The sequence below is a fragment of the Manis pentadactyla genome, chromosome 2, assembly GCF_030020395.1.
Source record: "Manis pentadactyla isolate mManPen7 chromosome 2, mManPen7.hap1, whole genome shotgun sequence".
Lineage (NCBI taxonomy): Eukaryota > Metazoa > Chordata > Mammalia > Pholidota > Manidae > Manis > Manis pentadactyla.
In genome coordinates this window covers 81,078,731-81,105,938 of record NC_080020.1, presented here as the reverse complement: position 1 = coordinate 81,105,938, position 27,208 = coordinate 81,078,731, and the positions used below count along the sequence as shown (strand labels likewise).

The 27,208-nt window shown below is 38.1% G+C and overlaps 1 protein-coding gene across 2 annotated transcripts in view; it reads left to right on the top strand.

Moving 5' to 3' along the window:
* The window catches only part of SCAMP1 (secretory carrier membrane protein 1), a 171,276-nt gene that overhangs the window by 69,123 nt on the left and 74,945 nt on the right, over nt 1–27,208 (top strand). The gene's annotated exons all lie outside the window — the stretch shown is intronic.

The window sequence follows — 27,208 nt, the reverse complement described above, 5'->3', positions numbered from 1 at the left end:
CTTTGTTACACTCTCCATTAGGGCCCTGATCATTCACAGGGCTGTTTTAGTTTCAGTTTTAGCTCTTTTGGTAATTTTAGTATGAACCAGTTTTGAGAACTGTTGAGGTTGGTTGAGAATTCTCCCCCTATATTTCTCTGGTAAATAATTCTATCTCCTGTAGTTGAGTTTTTAGCTTAAATATCATACTCATGAGGTCCCTGCTTATAAAAATTGTTGGCTTTTGAAATGTTCATCATACTCCTAAAGATATTAAAGTTATGCAGTGTATGCTTAGATTTACATATCACTGATAATCCTTACTTAATTACCTCTTTCTGAAATGTTTTCCATATTGTAGAAAACAATTCTAAAAGATTCTGTAGGTTTTTTCTTGGAAATTTCTTCAGGGTGCATTGTATTAACCTTTTGTTTTAATATATTTGTACAAAGCAAAAATTTTAATGAGATTAAGCCTTTAATTTTACTTTATTATTTCAAAGCTCTCATTTTAACCTCATTCAAAACTTTTGTTTATGTGTAGCAACTACAACCCATTATTGGTATTACTGAAGTGTTCATTGAGCAAATAAATTTCAGAATGAACCATTTGAAATGCCCAATAACTGACTAGTTTTGATATGCTAAAATGGCAGTTTCATATGGTTCAACTTTACAGTAAATTTGTGCTATGAATGTGTGCGAGTGCAGTTTGGTAGTGATTGAAAGGGAGAAAGCGAAGAGCTGGCATGTTTTATTTCACTGCATGTAGTTATTATGTGATTCCTGGGGGTTAGAGATGGTAACAAGAGTTTTTAAAGTTGGCTGGTAAGGAATAAAAAGAAGTTTCCATATAATTTGTTGTGAGATTATACTAAGAAGAACTATATTTAACTTTATTACAGGATCAGCTTTTGATTATTCTTATCAGTAGTAGTAGTAGTTACCAAGTTGTCTACTTTGTGCCATATGCTTTGCCTATACTATCTTAGTGAATTCTGAAAACAACATTAAAATGGATATTTCTTATTTTCCTTTTACTGATAAAGAATTTGAGACATAGGTTATCTGGCTAGTAAGTGGAAGAAGTGCTTTACTGACTCATCTGTTTTCTATAAAGCTTTTATCTTTTCCATTTCGTTAGTGCTGTCGTTAGAAATAGATGCCTAAGAAGTGGAAGATATAGTCATAGTTCTATGAAAAATTTCTCACATGTGGGGATTTTTCTTAAATTTATTTTTTATTAAGGTATCATTAATATACACTCTTATGAAGGTTTCACATGATCAACAGTGTGGTTACTACATTCATCCATATTATTGAGTCCCCTCACCATACCCCATTGCAGTCACTGTCCATCAGTGCAGTAAGATGGTACAGAGTCACTCTTTGCCTTCTCTGTGCTTCACTGTCTTCCCCATGACTGCCGCCACACCATGTGTGCCAATTGTAATACCCCTCAATTCCCTTCTCCCTCCCTCCCCACCTGACCTCATCCACCCCTCCCCTTTGGTAACCATTAGTCACTTCCTGGACTGGTGAATCTGTTGCTGTTTTGTTCCTTTAGTTTCACTTCATTGTTATACTCCACAAATGAGGGAAATCATTTGGCCCTTATCTTTCTCTGCCTGGCTTATTTCACTCAGTGTATCCTCCAGCTCCATCCATGTTGTTGCAGACAGTAGGATTTGTTCCTTTCTTATGGCTGAATAATATTCCATTGTGTATATGTACCACATCATCTTTACCCATTTATCTACTGATGGACACTTAGGTTGCTTCCATATCTTGGCTTTGTAAATAGTGCTGCAATAAACATAGGAGAGCATATGTCTTTTTGAATCTGAGAAGTTGTATTCTTAGGGTAAATTCCTAGGAGTGGTATTCCTCGGCCAAATGGTATTTCAATTTTTATTTTTTTGAGGAACCTCCATATTGCTTTCCACAATGGTTGTGCTAGGTTTCATTCCAACCAGCAGTGTAGGAGGGTTCTCCTTTCTCCACATCCTCGCCAGCATTTGTGGTTCTTAGTCTTTTCAATGCTGGACATCCTAACTGGTGTGAGGTGATATTTCATTGTGGTTTTCATTTGCATTTCCCTGATAATTAGTGATGTGGAGCATCTTTTCATGTGCCTGTTGGCCATCTGAATTTCTTCTTTGGAGAATTGTCTCTTCATATCAACCACCCATTTTTTAACCAGGTTATTTGTTCGTTGGTTGTTGAGGCATGTGACTTCTTTATATATTTTGGATGTTAACCCCTTGTTGGATACGTTGTTTACAAATATATTCTCCGATACTGTAGGATGCCTTTTTGTTCTATTGATAGTGTCCTTTGCCACTTGCTTGAGAAGATGCATTCAGGAAGAAATTGATCATGTTTATATTCAGGAAATTTTTACCTATGTTGTCTTCTAAGAGTTTTATGGTTTAATGACTTACATTCAGGTCTTCGATCCATTTCGTGTTTAGTTTTGTATATGGGGTTTGACAGTAATCCAGTTTCATTCTCTTGTATGTAGCTGTCCAGTTTGCCAACACCAGTTGTTGAAGAAGATGTCATTTCCCCATTGTATGTCCATGGCTCCTTTATCATATTTTAATTGACCATATATGCTTGGGTTTATATCTGGGCTCTCTAGTCTGTTCTATTGATCTATGGTTCTGTTCTTGTGTGAGTACTAAATTGCCTTGATTACTGTGGCTTTGTAGTAGAGCTTGAAGTCGGAGGGCGAAATCCCCCAGCTTTATTCTTCCTTCTCAGGATTGCTTTGGCTATTCAGGGTCTTTTGTGGTTCCATATGAATTTTAGAACTATTTGCTCTAGTTCTTTGAGGAATCCTCTTTGTATTTTGGTAGGGATTGCATTGAATCTGTAGATTGCTTTAGGCAGGATGGCCATTTTAACAATATTAATTCTTCCTATCTATGAGCATGGTATGTGTTTCCATTTACTGATATCTTCTTTAATTTCTCTCATGAGTGTCTTGTAGTTTTCAGGGTATAGGTCTTTCACTTCCTTGGTTAGGTTTATTCCTTGGTATTTTATTCTTTTTGATGCAATTGAGAATGGAACTGTTTTCCTGATTTCTCTTTCTGCTAGTTCATTGTTAGTGTATAGGAATGCAACAGATTTCTGTGTATTAATTTTGTACCTTGCAACTTTTCTGAATTCAGATATTCTAGTAGTTTTGGAGTGGAGTCTTTAAGGTTTTTTATCTACAATATCATGTCATCTTCAAACAGGGACAGTTTACCTTCTACCTTGCCAATCTGGATGTGTGTTATTTCTTTGTGTTGTCTGATTGCCATGGCTAGGACCTCCAGTACTATGTTGAATAAAAGTGGGGAGAGTTGGCATCCTTGTCTTGTTCCTGATCTTAGAGGAAAGGCTTTCAGCTTCTTGCTGTTAAGTATGATGTTGGCTGTGGGTTTGTCATATATGGCCTTTATTATGTTGAGATACTTTCCCTCTATACCCATTTGTTGGCCTCCTAGAATGAATTTGTAAGTATTCCCTCATCTTCTACTTTTGGAAAATTTTAAGGAGGATGGGTATTAGGTCTTCCCTAAATGTTTGATAAAATTCAGCAGTGAAACCATCTGATATAGGAATTTTGTTCTTAGGTAGTTTTTTGATTACCAATTCATTTTCATTCTGGTAATTGATCTATTCTGATTTTCTGTTTCTTCCTTGGCCAGCTGTGGGAGCTTGTTTTTTCTAGAAAGGTGTCCATTTCTTCTAGGTTATTCAGTTTGTTAGCATATAATTTTTCATAGTATTCTCTCATAGTGATTTTTCCTTTCTCATTTCTGATTCTGTTTATGTATGTAGACTCTCTTTTTTTTCCTGATGAGTCTGGCTAGGGGTTTATCTATTTTGTTAATTTTCTTGAAGAACCAGCTCCTGGTTTCATTGATTCTTTCTATTGTTTTATTCTTCTCAATTTTATTTATTTCTGCTCTGATCTTTATTATGTCTCTTCCTACTGACTTTGGCCATATTTGTTCTTCTTTTTCTAGTTTCATGAAATGTGAGGTCAAACTGTTTGTTGGGATTGTTCCTCTTTCTTGAGGTAAGCCTGTATTACGATGTTCTTTCCTCTTAGAACTGCCTTCACTGCGTCTCACAGAAGTTGGGGTGTTGAGCTGTTGTTTTCATTTGTCTCCACATATTGCTTATTCTCTTTTTATTTGATCATTGATCCATTGATTATTTAGGAGCATGTTGTGAGGTCTCCATGTGTTGTGAGCCTTCTTGTTTTCTTTGAATAATATATTTTTAGTTTCATATTTTTGTGGTCTGAGAGCTGGTTGGTATAATTTCAATTCTTCTGAATTTACTGAGGCTTTTTTTTTTGTGGCCTAGTATATGGTCTATTCTTGAAAATGTTCCATGTACACTTGAGAAGAATGTGTATCCTGCTGCTTTTGGGTGGAGTGGTCTGTAGATGTCTGTTATCTGCATCTGTTCTAATGTGTTGTGCAGTGCCTCTGTCTTCTTACTTTTTTCTGTCTGGCTGATTTGTCCTTCGTATTGAGTGTTGTGTTGGAGTCTCTAAAAGTGCATGCTTTGCATTCTATTTCCCCTAGTAATTCTGTTAGTATTTGTTTGACATATGTAGATTTCCCTTTGTTGGGTGCATAGATATTTTAATGGTTATATCCTCTTGTTGGACTGACCCCTTTATCATTATATAATGTCCTTCTTTGTTTCTTGTTACTTTTTTTGTTTTGAAGTCTGTTTTTTCTGATATAAGTACTGCCACTCCTGCTTTTTTTCTCCCTATTGGTTGCATGAGATATCTTTTTCCATCCCTTCTCTTTCAGTCTGTGTATGTCTTTGGGTTTGAAGTGATTTCTTGTATGCAGCACATAGACAGGTCTTGTTTTTTTGTCCATTCAGTGACTCTATGTCTTTGGATTCATCCATTCAGACCATTTACATTTAGAGTGATTATCATTAGGTACATACTTACTGCCATTGCAGGCTTTAGATTCGTGGTTACAAAATGTTCAAGGGTAACTTTCTCACTATCTGTCTAATTTAACTCAGTATGCTATTACAAACACAACCTAAGTGTTTATTTTTTCTCCTTTTTCTTCCTTCTTCCTTCTTTATTTATTAAGTGTCATATTCTGTACTTGTTATCTGAGTCTTGATTGACTTTGGGGGTAGGTGATTTGATTTTTCATCTGCTTAGTAATTAATGGTTCTGCTTTATTTACTGTGGTTTTATTTACTCTGGTGACACCTTTTTAGCATTAGGAACACTTCCATGTATAGCTGTTCCTCCAAAGTACAGTGTAGAGATGATTTGTGGGAGGCAAGTTCTCTCAGCTTTTGTTTATCTGGAAATTGTTTAATCCCTCCTTCAAATTTAAATGATAATCTTGCTGGGTAGCATATTCTTGGTTACAGGCCCTTCTGCTTCATTGCTATAAATGTATCATGCCATGCCCTTCCAGCCTGTAAGGTTTCTGTTGAGAAGTCTGATGATATCCTTGCGGTTTTCCTTTGTATGTGATATTTTTTCTCTTTTTGGGTGTTTCAATATTCTGTCCTTATCCTTAAGCTTTGCCATTTTAATTATTATATGTCTTGGTGTTGTCTTCCTTGGGTCCCTTGTTTTGTGAGATCTGTGCACTTCCATGGCCTCAGAGACTATCTCATTCCCCCAATTTGGCAAGTTTTCAGCAATTACCTCCTCAAAGACACTTTCTATCCCCTTTTCTCTCTTGTTCTGGTACCCCTATAATGAGAATATTGTTCCATTCGGATTAACACTGTTCTCTCAACATTCTTTCATTCCTAGAAATCCTTTCTTTCTCTGTTCCTTAGCTTCTTTTTAATCCTCTTCTCTAATTTCTAATCTATTTACTGTCTCTTCTACTACATGTAATCTGCTTTTAAATCCCTCCATTGTATATTTCATTTCAGATATGGAATTTCTCAATGACTGAATTTCTGTCCTAAATTCATCTGAGTTCTTGAATATTTTTCTGTACCCCCCTGAGCATATTTATGATTTTTATTTTGATCTCCCTTTCAGGGAGATTGAAGAGTTCAGTTTCATTTTGTCCTTTTTATGGTGTTTGTGGGGTTTTGGTTTGAACCAGGTTCTTTTGATGTTTTATTATTATAGTTGGTGCCCTCTAGTGCCCAAAACCTCTATTCTCTGGAGCTTCTTAGCTCCTGGAAAGATGTCAGGGGTCACAGGGGAGTTTGTGCTGGTGCCTGTGGGGAAGGATGAGCTGTTTCCTACTTCCTGGCTGCTGTGCCTGTCTCCAATGCCAGAATCAGTGGGCTGAGTGCACAGGTGTAATTCTCTGTATTTTGTGTTTGTAGCTGCCATAGGTGGGGCCTCCCTCTGGCTGGCCTGACTCAGGGCAAGGGCTTCGTATTTGCAAGCAGGTGCCAGCTGGCTGTGAGGAAGATGTAGCGAGCTGAGTATTATGGCATAGGCCTCAGATCTAAGTAGCCAGGCTTGGAAATGGAGCTTCTGAAGCTTCTGAAAGTTCCCAACCTGTTGGGCAGAGTGTGTCCAGACAATTTTGTCCCCCTATTTCTTGTCCTGATTAGCAAGCTCTGTGCAATCTTTGCCCCTTTAGCAGTTGTCTCGCTGTTAGGAAGTCTCTCAGACTACCCACCTTTCTTTTGTCTCAGAGCAGCCGGATGTTAATCCCTGTTTTCCACAATCAGGTGGAATCTCAGTCTCTCCAGGTATTCTGCCTGTCTTAGCTTTCCAACCCCCACTAATCTCCAGAACACCATGCAATATAGATTCATGGTCCCAGAGTAGATCTCCAGGCCTAGGTGTTCAGCAGTCCTAGGCCTCCATCCCCTTCCCGCTCCATTTCTCTTCTTCCCACTGGTGAGCTGTGGTGGGCAAAGGGCTTGGGTCCTGCCACATCACAGCTTTGATGTGTTACCCTGTTCTGTGGGGTCTGTTCTTTTCTCCAGGTGTGTGCAGTCTGGCACAGCCTTCTTTCCTGTTGCTCTTTCAGGATTACTTGTATTAACTATATTTTCATATTATATGTTGTTTTGGCATGAGGCCTCTATCTCACCTCTCTTGCTGCCATTGTTAATCCCACATGTTGGGATTTAAAAAAAATGACACAAGATATATTCAGAAAAGAAATTGTATGTTATGGTCCTTATGTTGAGGCTTTCCAATTAAGGAAACATTTTCTGAAAGAGAGTAGTCTTAAGTAGGTAGCTAGGCAATAGTGACAAGCTGATTTACAGTAAGGTACTTACATTCAGTGAGTGATGATACAGTGTCAGATTTAGGAAGATTATTGTTATGACAGTACTTATGCGTTTACACTGAAATTTTTAGATGAAGGAAAGCCCAGATGAAATAAAAAAGAAAAAATTCCTTTGTTTCCTATATGTATGGTTTCAGAAATTTGACTTTTTTTTTTATGGCTGTGACTATTTTCAAAAACAGATTGGATGTACTTAATTGACTTAAGTCATATGTTAGAACTCATTCTACATACTATTTTAGTTGATTTGTGGAATTCCTATTTGTCTTAGAAAAATATTTGTGAAAATGAAGCTTTTGGATGGCTGCACAAATGCAGTGAACTACTTGAGGTCAAGCAGGAAGATATTTGGCAGAATGAGTGGATAACCTTGCTAAGACTTACAAAGTTCTTGTCTCATTTTTTAAAAATGAGATTTTCTTTTATATTTAATTTTCTGTTTAGAGGATGCTTTCAGGTATTTAAGGAAGGTAACTTAAATGTTTGAGTAATTTAAATAATTTATGTATTAATTCATTCTATATTATAAATTCAGAGAAAAGATTTGTCACTACAAACCTTACAGTGTAGACTAAGTCAGTTTGTTTGCAGTGTAATGGAATGCCGTTGAGCACTTGAAAGGTACCTAGTCTGAATTGAGATGTCCTGTAAAAATGATAGAGTTGTGAAATCATATTTTTTTGTTTGAATTCAAAATGCATTTTCCAACTGAAATTATGTTGAGCATAGTGGGTAGGTTTCCTGGTTTACCATATAAAATTTAATGTGTAAATTACTAGATTAATTAGCTCATCCTTGAGAATTGGTATGTATTTATGTTTTCCGTTTAAATACGGGTACAGTTTAAAACAACTACTGCAGTTTGATTCTCACTAGTTTCAGCCACTGGTGAATGGCATTCATGGCTTTGGACAGGATTTCTTCAGGTGGGTATTAAAGTGGCTGTAGGGTTAGGGATACCTATGTGTTTGGAGGAAGTGTGCCACTGCTGACATAAATCTTTAGTTTTTGTCACATCTTTTCAGGGATAGGCTAGTTTTACTGTCACATCTTTTCAGGGATAGGCTGCTTGGTTCCTTTTCTGTTCTACTAGTCAGCATGCATGATTTCTGTCACATAGAGCGGCAAGATCTGTACCTTCCAGCAGAAAAAAACCAAGAGAAGAAAATGACCAAGTGGTCATTTCTGATCATAAGCGACATATATAATTGATTTACGTGAGTATGAACTGCCTTGAAGATTATTCATGAGACAGAGTTGACTGACAGTCATAAGACCTGGATTCTAACCTAGGTTAGTTGGTAACTTTAGGCAAACCGTCTAACTTTTTTGGTCATCTTTTTTTTCCTTCTATGTGTAACAATGAAGCAGAGAGGAAGATGTTGAGTTAAATAATTTCTAATACCAATTTCTCTTTTGAAAATGTATAAAACATTTAGCTCCAGAGACTGACTGGATTTAATTGTGCATAGTAATGTACTTATCTTTAATTCTGCAAAAGCATTTTCTATACTGTAATACCTGTCTATTTTCTCTTGCTGTGCATTTATTTCCTTTTTAGCTTTTTACTTTCTTCTTTGCTTCTCATTGTCTTTCTTGCAGCTCATTTTCTGTTCCTTCTGGGACTACTCTTCTTTGTTTCTAGTCTCATTTAATGATAACTATTGCCTTCTACCTTCTAGTGTCATTGGCTAGAAATATCTGAGTCCTCTTTGGCTCAAACAGCTTTTTCTATATCTAATCAGTTGCCACATCCTGTCACTTATACCTCCAGGAGATATTATCTGTCCTTTTCATTCCTACTAAACTGTCCTAATTCAAGTACTCATGTGAAATAATACAATGGCCTGTCTACTTACCTGTCTCCAATTTCTCTTCAGACAATCTTTGCACTTTGACTAGAATTATTTTCCTAAAATAGAGGTCAGATTAGGTCTACTCTTCTTAGAAATATATGCATTGTTTATGCATTGCCTACTTAATAGTGTGGTATATGGGGCCCTCTGTGATTTGACCTCAGACTATCCTTTTTAAACTTACAGACTTAATTTTTTAGAGCTGTTTTGGGCTTACAGAAAAATTGAGCAGAAGCTAGAGAGCCCCATATATCTCCCCCTAAACTATCATTTTTAGCCTTATCCTCTAATGTGCAATTTGCTCGAGCTGCAGTGATCTGATCACTGACCCAACCCTATTGAAACCACCTCTCCTAAGCCTTGACATCACTGAACAGAGTTGAGAGACTGTGTATTGTCATAATGCCTGGCTTACCTAGGTTATCCTAATCTTCTTCAGTGGGTCAAGATGACCCTCCTGTACTAAGTATATTCATTTTCTATTGCTGTGTAACAAATTTAGCACTTTGAAAGAACACACACTATTTCACAGTTTCTGTGGATTGGGGGTCTGTGCACAGTTTATCTGGGTCAGAGACAAGGGTGTTGTCTGGGCTGCATTCTCATCTAGAGACTTGATTGGGGAACAGTCTGCTTCCAAGGCCATTTAGGTTGTTGGCAGAATTAACATCCGTGTGATTGAATGACTGAGGGCCCTGGCTTTTTGTTGGCTGTCAGCTGGAGACCAAGTCATAAGGGCCATCCACAATTCCTAGAGGCTGCATAATTTCCTGCCACATGGACTTCTTCAGTATGGCCACTTATTTTGTCAAGCTGCAGTCTCTCACTCTAGTCTGCTAAAATGGAGTCTTATTATAATGTAACCTAATTAAGGAACTAATGTCCTATCACTTTCACTGTATTTTGTTGGTGAGAAACATGTCACAGGTCCTGTGTGCACTTAAGGAGGAGGTAATCTACAGAGATATCAATACCAGGATTGGAGAATTATTGAGCTTCACTTTAGGGTCTGTAGACCACACTGGGAATAACATGGCACATTAAGATTACGACTGTGTTTTTCCATATCTCTTCATGCTCATTTAAAAGGTTCAAACTGGGACCCCCAGAACCTATCACTTCCTACCCTCAACACCTGTCTTCCCTAAGATTATCAGACTAATCTCACTATGCCTTTGATTCCTATTTATATCAATCTCTACAAGAAGCCCCAGATCCCAGAGTACTTCTCATCTCCTGGGTTTTAATCCTCATGATGCTCTGCACATTCCTTACTCTGCACTCTTCTATTTTCTTAATTCCTGAAACTTTCCTTTTTGCTCTCTGGAACTAACCGTCCATCTTTATCAAAATCCCCTATATCCATGTCCTTTTCTTTGAATATTTTGTCTTTTGCTCTGTGGAAACTGGCCTGTTTCTGAGCACACTGCTTATGCTGCAAACTTCTTAAAAATAGATGCTTTTTCCCTGACAATTCTCAGATAACTGGCCATCAAGGTGGGGTATCTTACATGTTTCTTGGTGTTTTCAGACATTCTTCCTCCTCTCTGTTGAAAAAATTCTCACCTTTGAAACTCATGACATCAGATTGTATTTGTGTACAACCACTCTTTGTGGCTGTCATGTACTGATCCCTGAAATTACCACTGTTTCTTTTCATCACTTTATTTTAGTTCCTGGTTCACCACTGCTATTCCTAACACTATTCTCATTTTGACTTTCTATTGACCTTTTATATATATATATATATTGTTATCATTAATGTACAATTACTAGGCTCCCCCCTTCTCCAAGTCTCCCCCACAAACCCCATTACAGTCACTGTCCATCAGCCTAGTTAGATGCTGTAGAATCACTACTTGTCTTCTCTGTGTTGTACAGCCCTCCCCATGCCCCCCCACACATTATACATGCTAATCGTAAGGCCCCCTTATTTTTTCCCCGCCCTTATCCCTCCCTTCCCGCCCATCCTTCCCAGTCCCTTTCCATTTGGTAACTGTTAGTCCATTCTTGGGTTCTGTGATTCTGCTGCTGTTTTGTTCCTTCAGTTTTTTCTTTGTTGTTATACTCCACAGATGAGTGAAATCATTTGATACTTGTCTTTCTCTGCCTAGCTTATTTCACTGGGAATAACCCTCTAGCTCCATCCATGTTATTGCAAATGGTAGGATTTCTTTTCTTCTTATGGCTGAATAATATTCCATTGTGTATATGTACCACATCTTCGTCATTCATGTACTGATGGACACTTAGGTTGCTTCCCTTTCTTGGCTATTGTAAATAGTGCTGCGATAAACATAGGAGTGCATATATCTTTTGCAAACTGTGCTGCTTCATTCTTAGGGTAAATTCTTAAGGGTGGAATTCCTGGGTCAAATGGTATTTCTATTTTTAGTTTTTTGAGGAACCTCCACATTGTTTTCCATAATGGTTGAACTAGTTTACATTCCCACCAGCAGTGTAGGAGGGTTCCCCTTTCTCCACATCCTCACCAACATTTGTTGTTGTTTGTCTTTTGGATGGCAGCCATCCTAACTGATGTGAGGTGATATCTCATTGTGGTTTTAATTTGCATTTACCTGATGACTAGTGATGTGGAGCACCTTTTCATGTGTCTGTTGGCCATCTGAATTTCTTCTTTGGAGAAGTGTCTGTTCAGATCCCATGCCCATTTGTTTATTGGATTATTTGCTTTTTGTTTGTTGAGGTGTGTGAGCTCTTTATATGTTTTGGATGTCAACTCTTTATCGGCTCTGTCATTTATGAATATATTCTCCCACACTGTAGGATGTCTTTTTGTTCTACTGATGGTGTCCTTTGCTGTACAGAAGCTTTTTAGTTGGATATAGTCCCACTTGTTCATTTCTGCTTTTGTTTCCCTTGCCCTGAGAGATATGTTCATGAAGAAGTTGTTCATGTTTATGTCCAAGAGATTTTTGCCTATATATTTTTCTTAGAGTTTTATGGTTTCATGACTTTCATTCCAGTCTTTGATCCATTTTGAGTTTACTTTTGTGTATGGGGTTAGACAGTGATCCAATTTCATTCTCTTACATGTAGCTGTCCAGTTTTGCCAACACCAGCTGTTGAAGATGCTGTCATTTCCCCATTGTATATCCATGGCTCCTTTATCATATATTAATTCACCATATATGCTTTGGTTTATTTCTGGGCTCTCTAGTCTGTTCCACCGGTCTGTGGGTCTGTTCTTGTGTTACTACTAAATGGTCTTGATTACTGTGGCTTTGTAGTAGAGCTTGAAATCAGATAGCATAATTCCCCCTGCTTTATTCTTCCTTCTCAGGATTGCTTTGGTTATTCGGGGTCTTTTGTGGTTCCATATGAATTTTAGAACTATTTGCTCTAGTTCATTGAAGAATGCTCTTGGTATTTTGATAGGGATTGCATTGAATCTGTAGATTGCTTTAGGCAGGATGGCCATTTGACAATATTAATTCTTCCTAGCCAAGAGCATGGGATGAATTTCCATTTTTTAGTGTTCTCTTTAATTTATTTTAAGAGTGTCCCATAGTTTTCAGGGTATAAGTCTTTCACTTCCTTGGTTAGGTTTTTTCCTACAGATTTTACTCTTTTTGATGCAATTGTGAATGGAATTGTTTTCCTGATTTTTCTTTCTGTTAGTTCATCATTAGTGTATAGGAATGCAATAGATTTATGTGTATTAATTTTGTATACGGCCACTTTACTGAATTCACATATTAGACCTAGTAGTTTTGGAGTGGATTCTTTAGGGTTTTTTATGTATAATATCATGTCATCTGCAAACAGGGACAGTTTGACTACTTCCTTACCAATCTGAATGCCTTTTATTTCTTTGTGTTGTCTGATTGCTGTGGCTAGGACCTCCAGAACTATGTGGAATAAAAGTGGAGATTATGGGCATCCTTGTCTTGTTCCTGATCTTAAAGGAAAAGCTTTTGGGTTCTCACTGTTAAGTATAATGTTGGCTGTGAGTTTGTCATATATGGCCTTTATTATGTTGAGGTACTTGCCGTCTATACACATTTTGTTGAGAGTTTTTATCATGAATGGATGTTGAATTTTGTCAAATGCTTTTTCAGCATCTATGGAGATGATAGTGTAGTTTTTGTCCTTCTTTTTGTTGATATGGTGGATGACGTTGATGGATTTTCTAATATTGTACCATCCTTCTCTGAAATAAGTCCTACTTGATCATAATGGATGATTTTTTAAATGTATTTTTGAATTCAGTTTGCTAATGTTTTGTTGAATATTTTTGTGTGTATGTTCATCAGGGATATTGGTCTGTGATTTTCTTTTTTTGTGGTGTCTTTGCCTGGTTTTGTTATTAGAGTGCTGTTGGCCTCATAGAATGAGTTTGGGAGGATTCCCTCTTCTTCAACTTTTTGGAAATCTTAAAGGAGGATGGGTATTAGGTCTTCACTAAATGATTGATAAAATTCAGCAGTGAAACCATCTGGTCAAGGAGTTTTGTTCTTAGGTAGTTTTTGATTACCAATTCAATTTCTTTGCTGATAAGTGCTCTATTCAGATTTTCTGTTTCTTCCTGGGTCAGCTTTGGAAGGTTGTATTTTTCTAGAACATTGTCCATTTCTTCTAGGTTATCCAGTTTGTTACCATATAATTTTTCATAGTATTCTCTTGTAATTCTTTGTATTTCTGTGGTAACCGTGGTGATTTTTCCTTTCTCATTTCTGATTCTGTTTATGTGTGTAGACTCTCTTTTTTTCTTTATTAGTCTGCCTAGGGGTTTATTTATTTTGTTTATTTTCTTGAAGAACCAGCTCCTGCTTACATTGATTCTATTTTTTTATTCTTCTAAATTTTATTGATTTCTCCTTTAATCTTTATTATATCCCTCCTTCTACTGACTTTGGGCCTCATTTGTTCTTCCTTTTCTAGTTTCTTTAATTGTGAGTTTTGACTGTTCATTGAGGATTGCTCTTCTTTCCTGAGGTACACCTGTTTTGCAATATATTTCCCCCTTAGCACGGCTTTTGCCGCATCCCACAAATTTTGTGTTGTTGAATTATTGTTGTCATTTGTCTCCATATATTGCTTGATCTTTGTTTTTATTTGGTCATTGATCCATTGATTATTTAGGAGGATGTTATTAAGCTTCCTTGTGTTTGTGGGCTTTTTAGTTTTCTTTGTGTAATTTGTTTCTAGTTTAATACCTTTGTTATCTGAGAAGCTGGTTGATACAATTTCAATCTTTTTGAATTTACTGACGCTTTATTTGTGGCATAGTATATGATCTATTCTTGAAAATGTTCCATGTGCACTTGAGTAGAATGTGTATCCTGTTGCTTTTGGATGGAGTGTTCTGTAGATGTCCATTAGGTCTGTCTGTTCTAATGTGTTGTTCAGTGCCTCTGTATCCTTGCTTATTTTCTGTCCAGTTGATCTGTCCTTTGGAGTGAGTGGTGTGTTGACGTCTCCTAAAATGAATGCATTGCATTCTATTTCCCCCTGTAATTCTGTTAGTATTTGTTTCACATATGTAGGTTATCCTGTGTTAGGTACATAGATACTTATAATAGTTCTATCTTCTTGCTGTACTGACCCCTTTATCATTATGTAATGTCCTTCTTTTGTCTCTTATGTCTTTCTTTGTTTTGAGTCTATTTTTTCTGATGCAAGTACTGCAACTTCTGCTTTTTTTCCCCTGTTAGTTGCATGAAATGTATTTTTCCATCCCTTTACTTTCAGTGTGTGTGTGTGTCTTTGGGTTTGAAGTGAGTCTCTTGTAGGCAGCATATAGACGGGTCTTGTTTTTTAATCCATTCAGTGACTCTATGTCTTTTGATTGGTGCATTCAGACAATTTACATTTAGGGTGGTTATCGACAGGTATGTACTTATTGCCATTGCAGGCTTTAAATTCGTCATTACCAAATGTTCAAGGGTAATTCCCTTACTATCTAATAGTCTAATTTAGCTCACTTTGTGTGCTGTTACAAACACAACCTAAAGGTTCTTTTTTTTTGCCTCCTTTTTCTTCCTCCATTCTTTGTATGTTATGAATCATTTTCTGTGCTCTTTGTCTATCCCTTGGGTGACCTCTATTTAGCCTTAGGAATACTTCCATGTATAGGAGCATCTCCAAAGTGCACTGTAGAGGTGATTTGTGGGACGTGAATTCTCTCAACTTTTTCTTATCTGAAAATTGTTTAACCCCTCCTTCAAATTTAAATAACCTTGCTGGGTATAGTATTCTTAGTTCAAGGCCCTTCTGCTTCATTGCATTAAATATATCATGCCACTCCCTTCTGTCCTGTAAGGTTTCTGTTGAGAAGTCTGATGATAGCCTGATGGGTTTTCCTTTGTATGTGATCTTTTTTCTCTCTGTAGCTTCTTTTAAAAGTCTGTCTTTATTCTTGATCTTTGCCATTTTAATTATTATATCTTTTGATGTTGTCTTCCTTGGGTACCTTGTGTTGGGAGATCTCTGCACCTCCATGGCCTGAGAGACTATCTACTTCCTCTGATTGGGGAAGTTTTCAGTATTTACCTCCTCAATGACACGTTCTATCCCTTTTCCTCTCTCTTTGTTTAGTACCTCTATAATATGAATATTGTTCCATTTGGATTTATCCCACAGTTCTCTCAATATGTTTTCATTCTTTGAGATTCTTTTTTCTCTCTGTGGCTCACCTTCTTTGTATTACTCTTTTCTAATTTCTATTCTATTTACCGTCTCTTCTACTACATCTAATGTGCTTTTAAATCCCTCCACCTTATGTTTCATTTCAGATATGGAATTTCTTAATGACTGAATCTCTGACTTAAGTTCATTCCTGAGTTCTTGAATATTTTTCTGTACCTCCTTAAGCATGTTTATGATTTTTATTTTGAACTCTCTTTCAGGCAGATTGGTGAGTTCAATTTCATTAGGCCTTTTTTCTGGGGGTTGTGAGATTTTGGTCTGAACCCTGTTCTTTTGACATTTCATATTTCTGTGTGGTGCCCAGTAGTTCCCAGAAGCTCCAGTCTCTTGAGATGCTCAGCCCGTAGAATAAGGTTGGGGGTTGTAGGAGAGCAGAGATGGTGTCTGGGGGGAAGAAAGATCTGTTTCTTGATTCCTGTCTGTGGTGCCTGTCTCAAGTGCAGAGCCAGTGGGCCAAGCACACAGGTGTAAGCCTCTGTGCTTTGCTCTATAGCTGTTGTAGGCTGAGACTCCTTCTGGCTGGCCTGATGCCAATGCAGTAATTCCCACTCAGCGAACTGGTGCCAGCAGGCTAGGAGGAAGGCGCAGCAGGCTGCATGTTGCAGTTGGGGGGCCTTGGAGCTGAGTAGGCAGCCAGGGGGATGGAGCGCCTGAAGCTCCTCAATCTTCCCAACCAGCTGGGCATACCGTGCCTAGACAACCTTGTCCAGCTCTCCACCCCCCGCGCAGCAAGCTCTGTGCAAAGCCTGCTCCTTCAGCAGCCCTCTCCCTGCTAGGAAGCCTCTCAGACCGCCTGCCTTTCCTTTGTCCCAGAGTAGCCAGGTGTTGATTTCCTCTTCCACAAATGGCCGCAATTTGTCTCAAGCATTGCACCTGTCTGAGATCCCCAATGTCCAGAGCACCACACAGTGTAGGTTTCTGCTCCCAAAGCAGACCTCCAGAGCTGGGTTTTCAGCAGTTCCATGCTTCCACCCCCTCCCCTGCTCCATTTCTCTTCCGCCTGCTTGTGAGCTGGGGTGGAGGAAGGGCCTGGGTCCCGCCTGATAAAGGCTTTCATATGTTAACCCGTGTTCATGAGGTCTGCATGCAGTCTGGTTCAGCTTTCTTTCTTGTTGCTGTTTTAGGGTTAGTTGTAGAAATTAACTGTATTTTCATAGTATTTGTGGCTTTGGGAGGAATTCTCCATCTCACCTCTCACACCGGCGTCTTGAGGCTCCCTTCTATTGACCCTTTGAACATCCTGCCTCTCAAATCCTTGGCCACTTCACTTTCATTGATTTTTTGCTTTTCATGTTATCTTAAGTCACTCATTCCTATGGTCATATCCTAGACTCATTATAGTCACTTAATCTCTTCCATAATCGTAATCTCATGTATTTTTTAGTCACTCTAGTTCCTCAATTTTAGCACTTTTCAACTCCACCAGGACCTCTAGTTTGTTGAATCTTTTTTGTCAGTGCCCTTTATCCACTCTTATTCTCTCTCTCCTTTCAGCTTAACTTCCACAGTCATTATCTTCATTCCCTTGCTTGCACCCTCAACTCTTTTGCCTTCCTCCCTCCTCATTACTTTGATATAATCCCTTAGCTGCAACCCAAGTGCCTTTTAAATACAGCTCTGTGTATTTTCTGCCCTTACCCTAGAAGCTAAATATAGCTGGGAAACTATGCTGAAGAGTTTCACTTTCAGTTCATGACCAGCTCTAAATTGTACTGAATATGCTGGCCATTCATTTGTCTATTCTTCTTGTCTCCTCATCTTTAAGAACTCTTCTTCTATCCTACTCTCAACTGATGACCTAGCTTATTTTACTGAAAAATTTGAAGCAGTCAGTAGAAAATGTCCACAGTTTCTCATCACCATATCCACCTGCCTACCAGTACATTAACACCCATGTACTCTGCCTATTATTTATAGAGGGAACTGTCTTTGCTTTTATCTAAAGCCATTCTATTTTTGTATTAGATTCTATCTGCTCTCACCTTAAGAACTTTGCTAAATCGCCTCCTCCTACATCATGTCTTTTTACTTTCTACTGGATTATTCATATCATTATAAAAACGTGTTTTCTCCATTTTTAGAGAAAAACCACAGAAGTTTTTTATATTATTATCATAAATATGTTGTGTTTTCTCCATTTTTAGAAAACAGAACCACAAAGGTTTATTTTTATTCCCTTAACAGCTTTACTGAGATATAGTTAATATATCATTTAGCCATATAAAGTGTACAAGTCATTGTTTTTTTTCTTTTTTAAAATTTTGTTATCATTAATCTACAATTACATGAAGAACATTATGTTTACTAGGCTCCCCCCTTCACCAAGTCCCCCCCACATACCCCTTCATGGTCACTGTCCATCAGCATAGTAAGATGCTGTAAAATCACTACTTGTCTTCTCTGTGTTGCACAGCCCTACCCATGCCCTCCCCCACACTCTACATGCTAATCGTAATGTCCCCTTTCTTTTTCCCCGCCCTTGTCCCTCCCTTCCCACCCATCCTCCCCAGTCCCTTTCCCTTTGGTAACTATTAGTCCATTCTTGGGTTCTGTGATTCTGCTGCTGTTTTGTTCCTTCAGTTTTCCTTTGTTCTTATACTCCACATATGAGTGAAATCATTTGGTACTTGCCGTTCTCTGCCTGGCTTATTTAGCTGAGCATAATACCCTCTAGCTCCATCCATGTTGTTGCAAATGGTAGGATCTGTTTTTTTCTTATGGCTGAGCAATATTCCATTGTGTATATGTGCCAAACCTTCTTTATCCATTCATCTACTGATGGACATTTAGGTTGCTTCCATATCTTGGCTATTGTAAATAGTGCAGCAATAAGCATAGGGGTGCATCTGTCTTTTTCAAACTGGGCTGCTGCATTCTTAGGGTAAATTCCTAGAAGTGGAATTCCTGGGTGAAATGGTAAGTCTATTTTGAGCATTTTGAGGAACTTCCATACTGCTTTCCACAATGGTTGAACTAATTTACATTCCAACCAGCAGTGTGGGTTCCCCTTTCTCCACAACCTCACCAACATTTGCTTTTTGTCTTTTGGATGGTGGTGATCCTTACTGGTGTGTGGTGATATCTCATTTTGGTTTTAATTTGCATTTCCCTGATGACTAGCGATTTAGAGCATCTTTTCATGTGTCTGTTGGCCATCTGAATTTCTTCTTTGGAGAACTGTCTGTTCAGCTCCTCTGCCCATTTTTTGATTAGATTATTTGCTTTTAGTTTGTTGAGGTGCTTGAGCTCTTTATATATTTTGGATGTCAACCCTTTATCAGATCTGTCATTTATGAATATATTCTTCCATACTGTAGGATACCTTTTTGTTCTATTGATGATGTCCTTTGCTGTACAGAAGCTTTTCAGCTTCATATAGTCCCACTTGTTCATTTTTGCTTTTGTTTCCCTTGCCTGGGGAGATATGTTCATAAAGAAGTCACTCATGTTTATGTCCAAGAGATTTTTGCCTATGTTTTTTTGTAAGAGTTTTGTGGTTTCATGGTTTACATTCAGTTCTTTGACCCTTTTTGAATTTACTTTTGTGTATGGGGTTACACAGTGATCCAGTTTCATTCTCTTACATGTAGCTGTCCAGTTTTGCCAACACCAGCTGTTGAAGAGGCTGTCGTTTCCCCATTGTATGTCCATGGCTCCTTTATCGTATATTAATTGATGATATATGTTTGGGTTAATATGTCTAGAAACTCTCTTCTGTTCCACTGGTCTGTGGCTCTGTTCTTGTGCCGGTACCAAATTGTCTTGATTATTGTGACTTTGTAGCAGAGCTTGAAGTTGGGGAGTGAGATCTCCCCCACTTTATTCTTCCTCCTCAGGATTGCTTTGGCTATTTGGGTCTTTGGTGGTTCCATATGAATTTTAGAACAATTTGTTCCAGTTTGTTGAAGAATGCTGTTGGTAATTTGATAGGGATTGCATTGAATCTGTAGATTGCTGTGTGCAGGATGGCCATTTTGACAATATTAATTCTCCCTAGCCAAGAGCATGGGATGAGTTTCCATTTATTAGAGTCCCAATGTTAACTTCTTTAGTATCTTACTGTCTAACTTAACTCGCTTATTGAGCTATTATAAACACTGTCTGATGATTTTTTTATTCCTCTCCCTTCTTATTCTTCCTCCTCCGTTCTTTGTATGTTAGGTGTTTTATTTTGTGCTTTTTTGTGTTTCCTTTAACTGCTTTTGCGGGTAGTTGATTTTATTTTTTGCCTTTAGTTATTATTTGATTGTTTTGCTTTCTTTGCTTTGATTTTATTTTTTCTTGTGACATCTATTTGGCCTTAGGAGTTCTTCCATCTAAAGCAGTCCCTCTAAAATACCCTGTAGAGGTGGTTTGTGGGAGTCAAATTCCCTCAACTTTTGCTTGTGTGGGATTTGTTTAATCCCTCATTCATATTTAAATGATAATCGTCCTGGATACAGTATTCTTGGTTCAAGTCCCTTCTGTTTCATTGCATTAAATGTATCATGCTATTGTCTTCTGGCCTGTAAGGTTTTTGTTGAGCAGTCTGATGATAGCCTGATGGGTTTTCCTTTGTAGGTGACCTTTTTTCTCTCTATGACTGCCTTTAATACTCTGTCCTTGTCCTTGATCTTTGCCATTTTAATTATTATGTGTTTTGGTGGTGTCCTCCTTGGGTCCCTTGTGTTGGGAGTTCTGTGTAGTTCTGTGGTCTGAGAGGCTATTTACTCCCCCAGTTTGGGGAAGTTTTCAGCAATTATTTCTTCAAATACACTTTCTATCCCTTTTTCTCTCTTACTGTTCTTCTGGTACCCCTGTAATGCTAATATTGTTCAGTTTGGATTGGTCACTCATTTCTCTTAATATTCTTTGATTCCTGGAGATCCTTTTATCTCTCTCTGCGTTAGCTTGTCTGCATTCCTGTTCTCTGATTTCTATTCCATTAATTGCCTCTTGCACCTTGTCCATTCTGATTTTAAGTCCTTCCAGAGATTGTTTTATTTCTGTATTCTCCCTCCTTAGCTCTTGCATATTTCTCTGCAGCTCCATCAGCATGGTTATGACCTTTATTTTGAATTCTTTTTCAGGAAGATTGGTTCAGTGAATCTCCCCAAGTTCCCTTTCAGGGGAGGACGTCTGTGTGATTCTTTTCTTTATCACATTCTTCTGCCTTTTCATGGCGATAGAGGTAGTTGTGGGCAGTTGGCACATGTGTCCGGTGGTCGAACACAGTCCCTTCTCACTTGCTCCTTGCCTTCCTCTCCTGGGAGAACAGCGACCCCTAGAGGCTTGTGCTGGGCAGCTGTGTGCAGACTGTATCTCTTCTTCTTGCCTGGGCTGCTGTGGAGGAAGCTCTGTGTGGCTGCTGTTTGAGTGGCTGGTCTCAGGCTGCTTCCCTGCTATGGCAGGGCCGCCCCGGAGGGCGATCGGGCAGGAGGCTGTTTATCGCTGTGAGGTTCCTCAGAGCTGTGCTGCCACCCAGGAGGTTAGGGCACCCAGAGTTCCCCGGCATTCCTAGCTGCTGGGCTAAGTGTGCCAGGACACTTCCGTCCACCTGTGAGCCTCCTGTCCCTTTAAGACTGTCAAAAAGTACTCACTTTTCTTTCGTTCCAGGTGTGCCACCTGTCGGAACCCACTTGCAAGTTTTACTGTTCCATTTCCCTAGTATCCAGCACACCACGCACTGTGTGTGTACACTCCCGGTGTGGATGAGTAGGACTGGGTATTTAGCAGTCTTGGGCTCTCTCTTCCTCCCTTCTCCAACTCCTCTCCTTCCGCCAGGAACTGGGGTAGGGGTGGCGCTTGGGTCCCGCCGGGCCGCGGCTTGTATCTTACCCCCTTTGTGAGGCACTGGGTTCTTGCAGATGTAGATGTAGCCTGGCTGTTGTCCTGAATCTTCTGATCTCTCTTTTAAGAATAGTTGCATTTGTTGTATTTTCAAAAATATATGTGGTTTTGGGAGGAGATTTCCGCTGCCCTACTCACGCTGCCATCTTGGCTCCACCCCCTCATTTGTGTATTACTTTTTGTTTGGAGGTGTTTTCATTTCTTTTCGATAGATACCTAGGAGTAGAATTGCAGTCATATGGTCACTCTAGTTTAACATTTTGAGGAGCTTCTAGACTGTTTTCCAAAGTGACTGCACTGTATTACATTCCTAGCAACAATGTTTAAGGGTTCTGATTTCTGCACATCCTGCCCATGATATTGTCTCATTCTGCCTATAGCCATCCTAGCATGTATGAAGTCATATCTCCTTGTGGTTTTGATTTGCATTTCTCTGATAACTAATGATGGTGAAGTTTTTTTCATGCACTTGCCATTTGTGTATTTTCTTTAGAGCAATGTCTAGATCCCTTGCCCAGTTTTAAATTGAGCTGTCATTTTAATTTTGAATTGTAACAATTTATATATACTGGGTTTAAGTCCCTTATTGCATATATGATTTACAGATATTTTATCCCATTCTGTGGGGTATCTTTCACTTTCTTCACTGTCCTTTGATACAGAGAAGTTTAAAATTTTGATGTCCAATTTATCTTTTTTTTCTTTAGTTGCTTATGTTTTTTGTATCATATCTAAGATACCCTTGCCTAAGTCAAGGTTGTAAAGATTTACTCCAATGTTTTCTTCTAAGAGCTATGTAGTTTTATTGTTTACATTTAGGTTACAGCCCAGTTTGAGTTAATTTTTATGTATGATGTGAGATTGGTGTGCAACTTCATTCTTTTGCATTGATTATCTACTTGTTCCACACCATTTGTTGGAAAGACTATTCTTTCCCATTAGATTATCTTGTCACTTTTGTTGAAAATCATTTCATGATAAATGTGAGGATTCTCTATTCTGTTGATCTATCTGTCTATATTGTGCCAGGACCTCATTGCCTCAGTTACTGTAACATTAACAAAACTTTTATGTTCACTTCATCTGCTTTTCCAATCAGTATCTGGCATCCCCTTCCCTTCAGGACTTTGTGTGCTCTCATTGCTGCAGGACTTCTCTAGAGGATTGTCTGCTTGTTTTTTTCTCAGTCCTTTTTCCTAAAAGGTACTACAACAAGGGTTTGATTCCCAACAGTTCACCACAATTTACTTGTTAAGGTAGTCAGTGACTTCCACCTTGCTAAATCTGATGGTAAATTTTTAGCCTTAAACTTTTTCCATCAATCATCAGCACTGACAGTTGATCACTATTTCATTTTTAAGAAAACTTTCATTTGGCTTTCAGAGCACTTAAGCTTTTCCTTCTCAGTTTCCTTTGCTGTTTTCTCTCTTTCCTTGCCTCTTCACCCCCAGTATATTAGAATGCACCTGGAGTTAGACTTTGATTTTCTTCTCTATATCTGCTGTTTCAAATGGTGATTTCATTTAGTCTTAGAGCTTTAAACACCATTTATATGATGATAACTTCCACATTTACGTCTCCATAGACCTCTGTTCTGAATGCCAGACTCCTGTTCAACTGCCTAGTAGACATGTCTGGCTGGATTTTAGAAATTACAAATGCAACACATCAGAAACTCATAATCCAGCTCATTTTCAGTCTTCCTAAAATCCTTCCAGAAAATCCTGTTGTCTCATCCTCAAAAATACATCCAGATATGATCTCCACAGCCACCCCTTGGCTAGAACTTTGCCCAGATTACTGCAGTGGTGGTTTATTAACTGCTCTCCCTCTTTCCATGTCTGCCCCATTTCAATCTATTTTCAACTCAGCCCAAGTGATCCCTTAAAAAAAAAAATTTGATCATTTAATTCTCCTGCTTAGAACTCTTAATTAAGTTTTTCATTTTCTTTAGAGTAAAAACAAGAGTCCTTAAAGTAGCTTATAATCTAGTCCCTAATACCTCTCTGTTCTTTATCTCTTCATACTCATTCCCTCATGCGTTCCTATCCAGCACATTGGGCTTCCTCGTATATGCCAGGCATTTTACTGACTGCACTGGCTCTTCCCCCTCCTAAGATGGTCTTCTACCAGAGATCTGCAAGGCTGACCTCTTTACTTCCATAAAGTCTTTGCTTAAATACTGGCTTCCCTTAACCACCTTTGTAAAATTATTCCCACTCAACCTTTATTCATGACCTTTTACTCTGTTCCTTTTTTGTTCCATAAAATTTACTGGTTTCTTAGATATTCTATAATGTATTTATTATATGTGTTGTTTATCTTTCATGCTAGAATGTAAGCTTAAGGAGGGTTGGGATATTCCCCTGTTTTGTTCATTAATGTATCCCAAGGTCTAGAACTGTTCATAGTGCATTGTAGTTGATCAATAAATGTTTCATGAATGTGTGAATGAATATGTATGGTCATGCTTCTGTTCCTTTATGTGCCTCTGAAAATTCCCATCCTTGTATATCCCTCCTTCCTCCTATTATGTACATCCTCCCCAATTATTCTAATTTTTAAAAGCCTTGTTTTAAAATGATTTATATTCAGATAAATTATTTCTGTTTGTCCTGATTCTGACATTTCATATGTGTAATTTTCTCCATACAAGGGAATTTGTGTTAAGCACAGGCACAGACAGTCAGTTCTTGTGTGCTCAGTCAGTGGCTGGTAAAGTCAGTGAAAGCAGCAAAATGTTTTAGGTTTGTTTTGGTAGTCTCTCCATTAGGTGAAAGAATACACAGTGGTTTATAGAAGCTGTAAACTTTGTTGCCTAGTAGGGAGTTCTCAAATTTCAAGGTTTGTAAGAATTACCTTGGGGAGCTTACTAAAAAAACAAGCTTGTTAAAAATGCAAATCCTGTTCTCCTCAATTACTATGTTTTTTGAATCAGTATGTCCATACTGGTACCCAGAGTTTGCATTTTCAATGACCACCAGTGGTTTCTGATGCAGGAGATCTATGAACACTAATATTAAAGAACATTCCTTTGATGCTTGTTTATGTAGTTGAAGAATGAACTTAGTAAACACTCAAGGTAGGAGAGCTAGGGATAGGCTTTTATTGAGAGATACAGTGAGAGGACAGAGCTCCTGGCTCATGCCAGGAGGGGGCAAGAGAGCCCATGGTGGTATGTTGTCTAGGGGATTTATAGGCAGTTAAGACACAGAGGGTTAGGGATGCAGACCTACTAAATGGTCCTCAAATGTTTATCTTTGAAGAGACACTAAGTTTCTTATCAGTCTTCTGGATTATTTTGCAGAGTTAACACAAGAAATTTACTGCTCTGGCTTTCTCAGAATACAGCAGCTTCTTGGTTTGGGATCACATTAATCAAGACTGCCTGTCCTGCTCCCAAAATGGGCTGGGTTATTGTCTGTTATGTTAAGAAACTTATTTTTTTCTTTTTGGGTTTTAAAATGCAATCTTGTCTTTAAGATGGAATCTTTCTTGTTTTTACTATGTGGCTTGTGACTGGGCTTGCTTGCTATATTAATTGCCCAGGTTATATATTACTTGATTAGGGGCTGGAGGAGGAAAAGCAGCATCTGGGCAAAGTTAAAGAAGATAAGCTGGGCCTTTCAGCAGGGTAAAGTAAATTTTACAATAGCCTCGTTTAATTGACACAATGAAGACATGGGCTGTGCTGAGGTACTTTCTTATCTGAGGAATGTTCAAACATTCCAGGCCAAGGTACTCCTGGCTTTTTAGTCTTAACTAATCTCACTGAAGAATACTTATATTCTTAGTTTGATATTTTACTTCAGAGAATTAATATGACTCTGACTTTGCTTAAGTGTTTAATATGGAGTTTTCATAGGGGTCTTTTTCTGGAGGCTCTCACCCTACTCTGACTACACTCACGGTCCCTGTCGCAACTTTAGTGTACTAAGGAAATTTATCAGTTCACGGATGGAAAAACAAGGAGAAATTTTCTTGATTATCAGGTGATTAGAATATGGAAGAAAACCAGAAAGGTGAACATATATTTGTTTATGCATGAGAAAGACAACTTGTGGACCTCTAATGCCTGGAAGAGATATTGAATATTCATTTATTTAATAATGAAAAACAGACTTTCCAGTACAGAGAGCTCATTAGTTATAGAATAGTTCATCATTATCATATTACTATGATTGCTGTAAGACTGTTAATTCTACAGAGCCAAAATATATATTCCTATGTTTTTCATCTGTTTGTCTGGTTGAATTCTCCTAAGCACACAGAACCTGAAAACATAGTAAGGTTATTGCTAGTTCTTTTAAAAAAAGTATTACTTAAGTGTCCATTGATGGGTGGGTGGATAAATAAAATGTAGTATAGATATACAACAGAATATTATTCAGCCATAAAAAAGAAGGAAGATGGATGCCATTTGCAGCAACATGGATGGACCCTGAAGGCATTATGCTAAGTGAAGTAAGTCAGAGAAAGACAAATACCATATGCTCTCACTTACATGTGCAGTCTTAGCAGCAACAAAAATCAAGCTCATAGATACAGAGACTGGATGGGTAGCTGGCAGAGGTGGGAGGGGTGGGTGAAATGGGTGAAGAGGGTCAAAGGTACAAACTTTCAGTTTTAAAACAAGTCATGGGGCTGTAGTATACAACATGGTGACTATACTTAACAATATTATATTTTTGAAAGTTGGTAAGATTCTAAAAGTTGTCATCACAAGAAAAAAACCTTTTTCTAACTATATATGGGGATGGTGGTCATTTTGTAATACATAAAATATTGAATCCTTACGTGGTACACCTGAAACTAATATAATGTTATATGTCAGTTATACCTCAATAAAAATAATGAAGGAATTATAACCTTTTAACTTTCACCAGGATATTTTAAAATATAGGCTCTTCCTCACTTTGAAATTTCACCTGTGGGAGAAGGATATACAGCCTTGCTTTGCCAGACTTTGTTTTTGATTTCCCCAAGGAAGCTCTCCTATTCTTCCTGGCTTGTCTTAATTTTTTTGTCTCTATCTCTGCACCTTCTGCTTTTCTCAGTGTTTCAGGTTTTTCCCAGGGGCTGCCAGAGCAATGGCAGACAGTTTCAGGGTTGTCAGGAGAAGTGCTTTATTTACTCTAGTGCATCCAATTGCACTAGAGTAATCTCTTTTTTTTCTACAGATAGGTTGACTTTCCTTCTATATCTGGAATTTTAATGAGTGTAAAATTAAGATGGTACACCCAGGAGTGTCCAGTGAGGCAGAGAGATACTCCTTTCTACATCTCATATTTTCCTTCTGGTGTCATTTTTCCTATTCCTAAAGTAGAATTTCCTTTAGTGGGGTTTATTAGTAGTAACTCTTTAATTAATTATCATTATTATTTCACCTTGGTTCTCAAAAGCTAATCTTACTGGATTTAGAGATTTACACTGACGTTACTTCTGATCAGTTTAGCACATTCTATGTGGGCTTCCATTGTTGCTGTTGAAAAGTTTGCTCTCAGTCTTATATTCCTTGTGCAGGTAATCTTTTATTTCTTGCAGTTTTTAAGATCTCTTGTTCTTAGGAGTTGCCTTTTCACTATGATGTGTCTA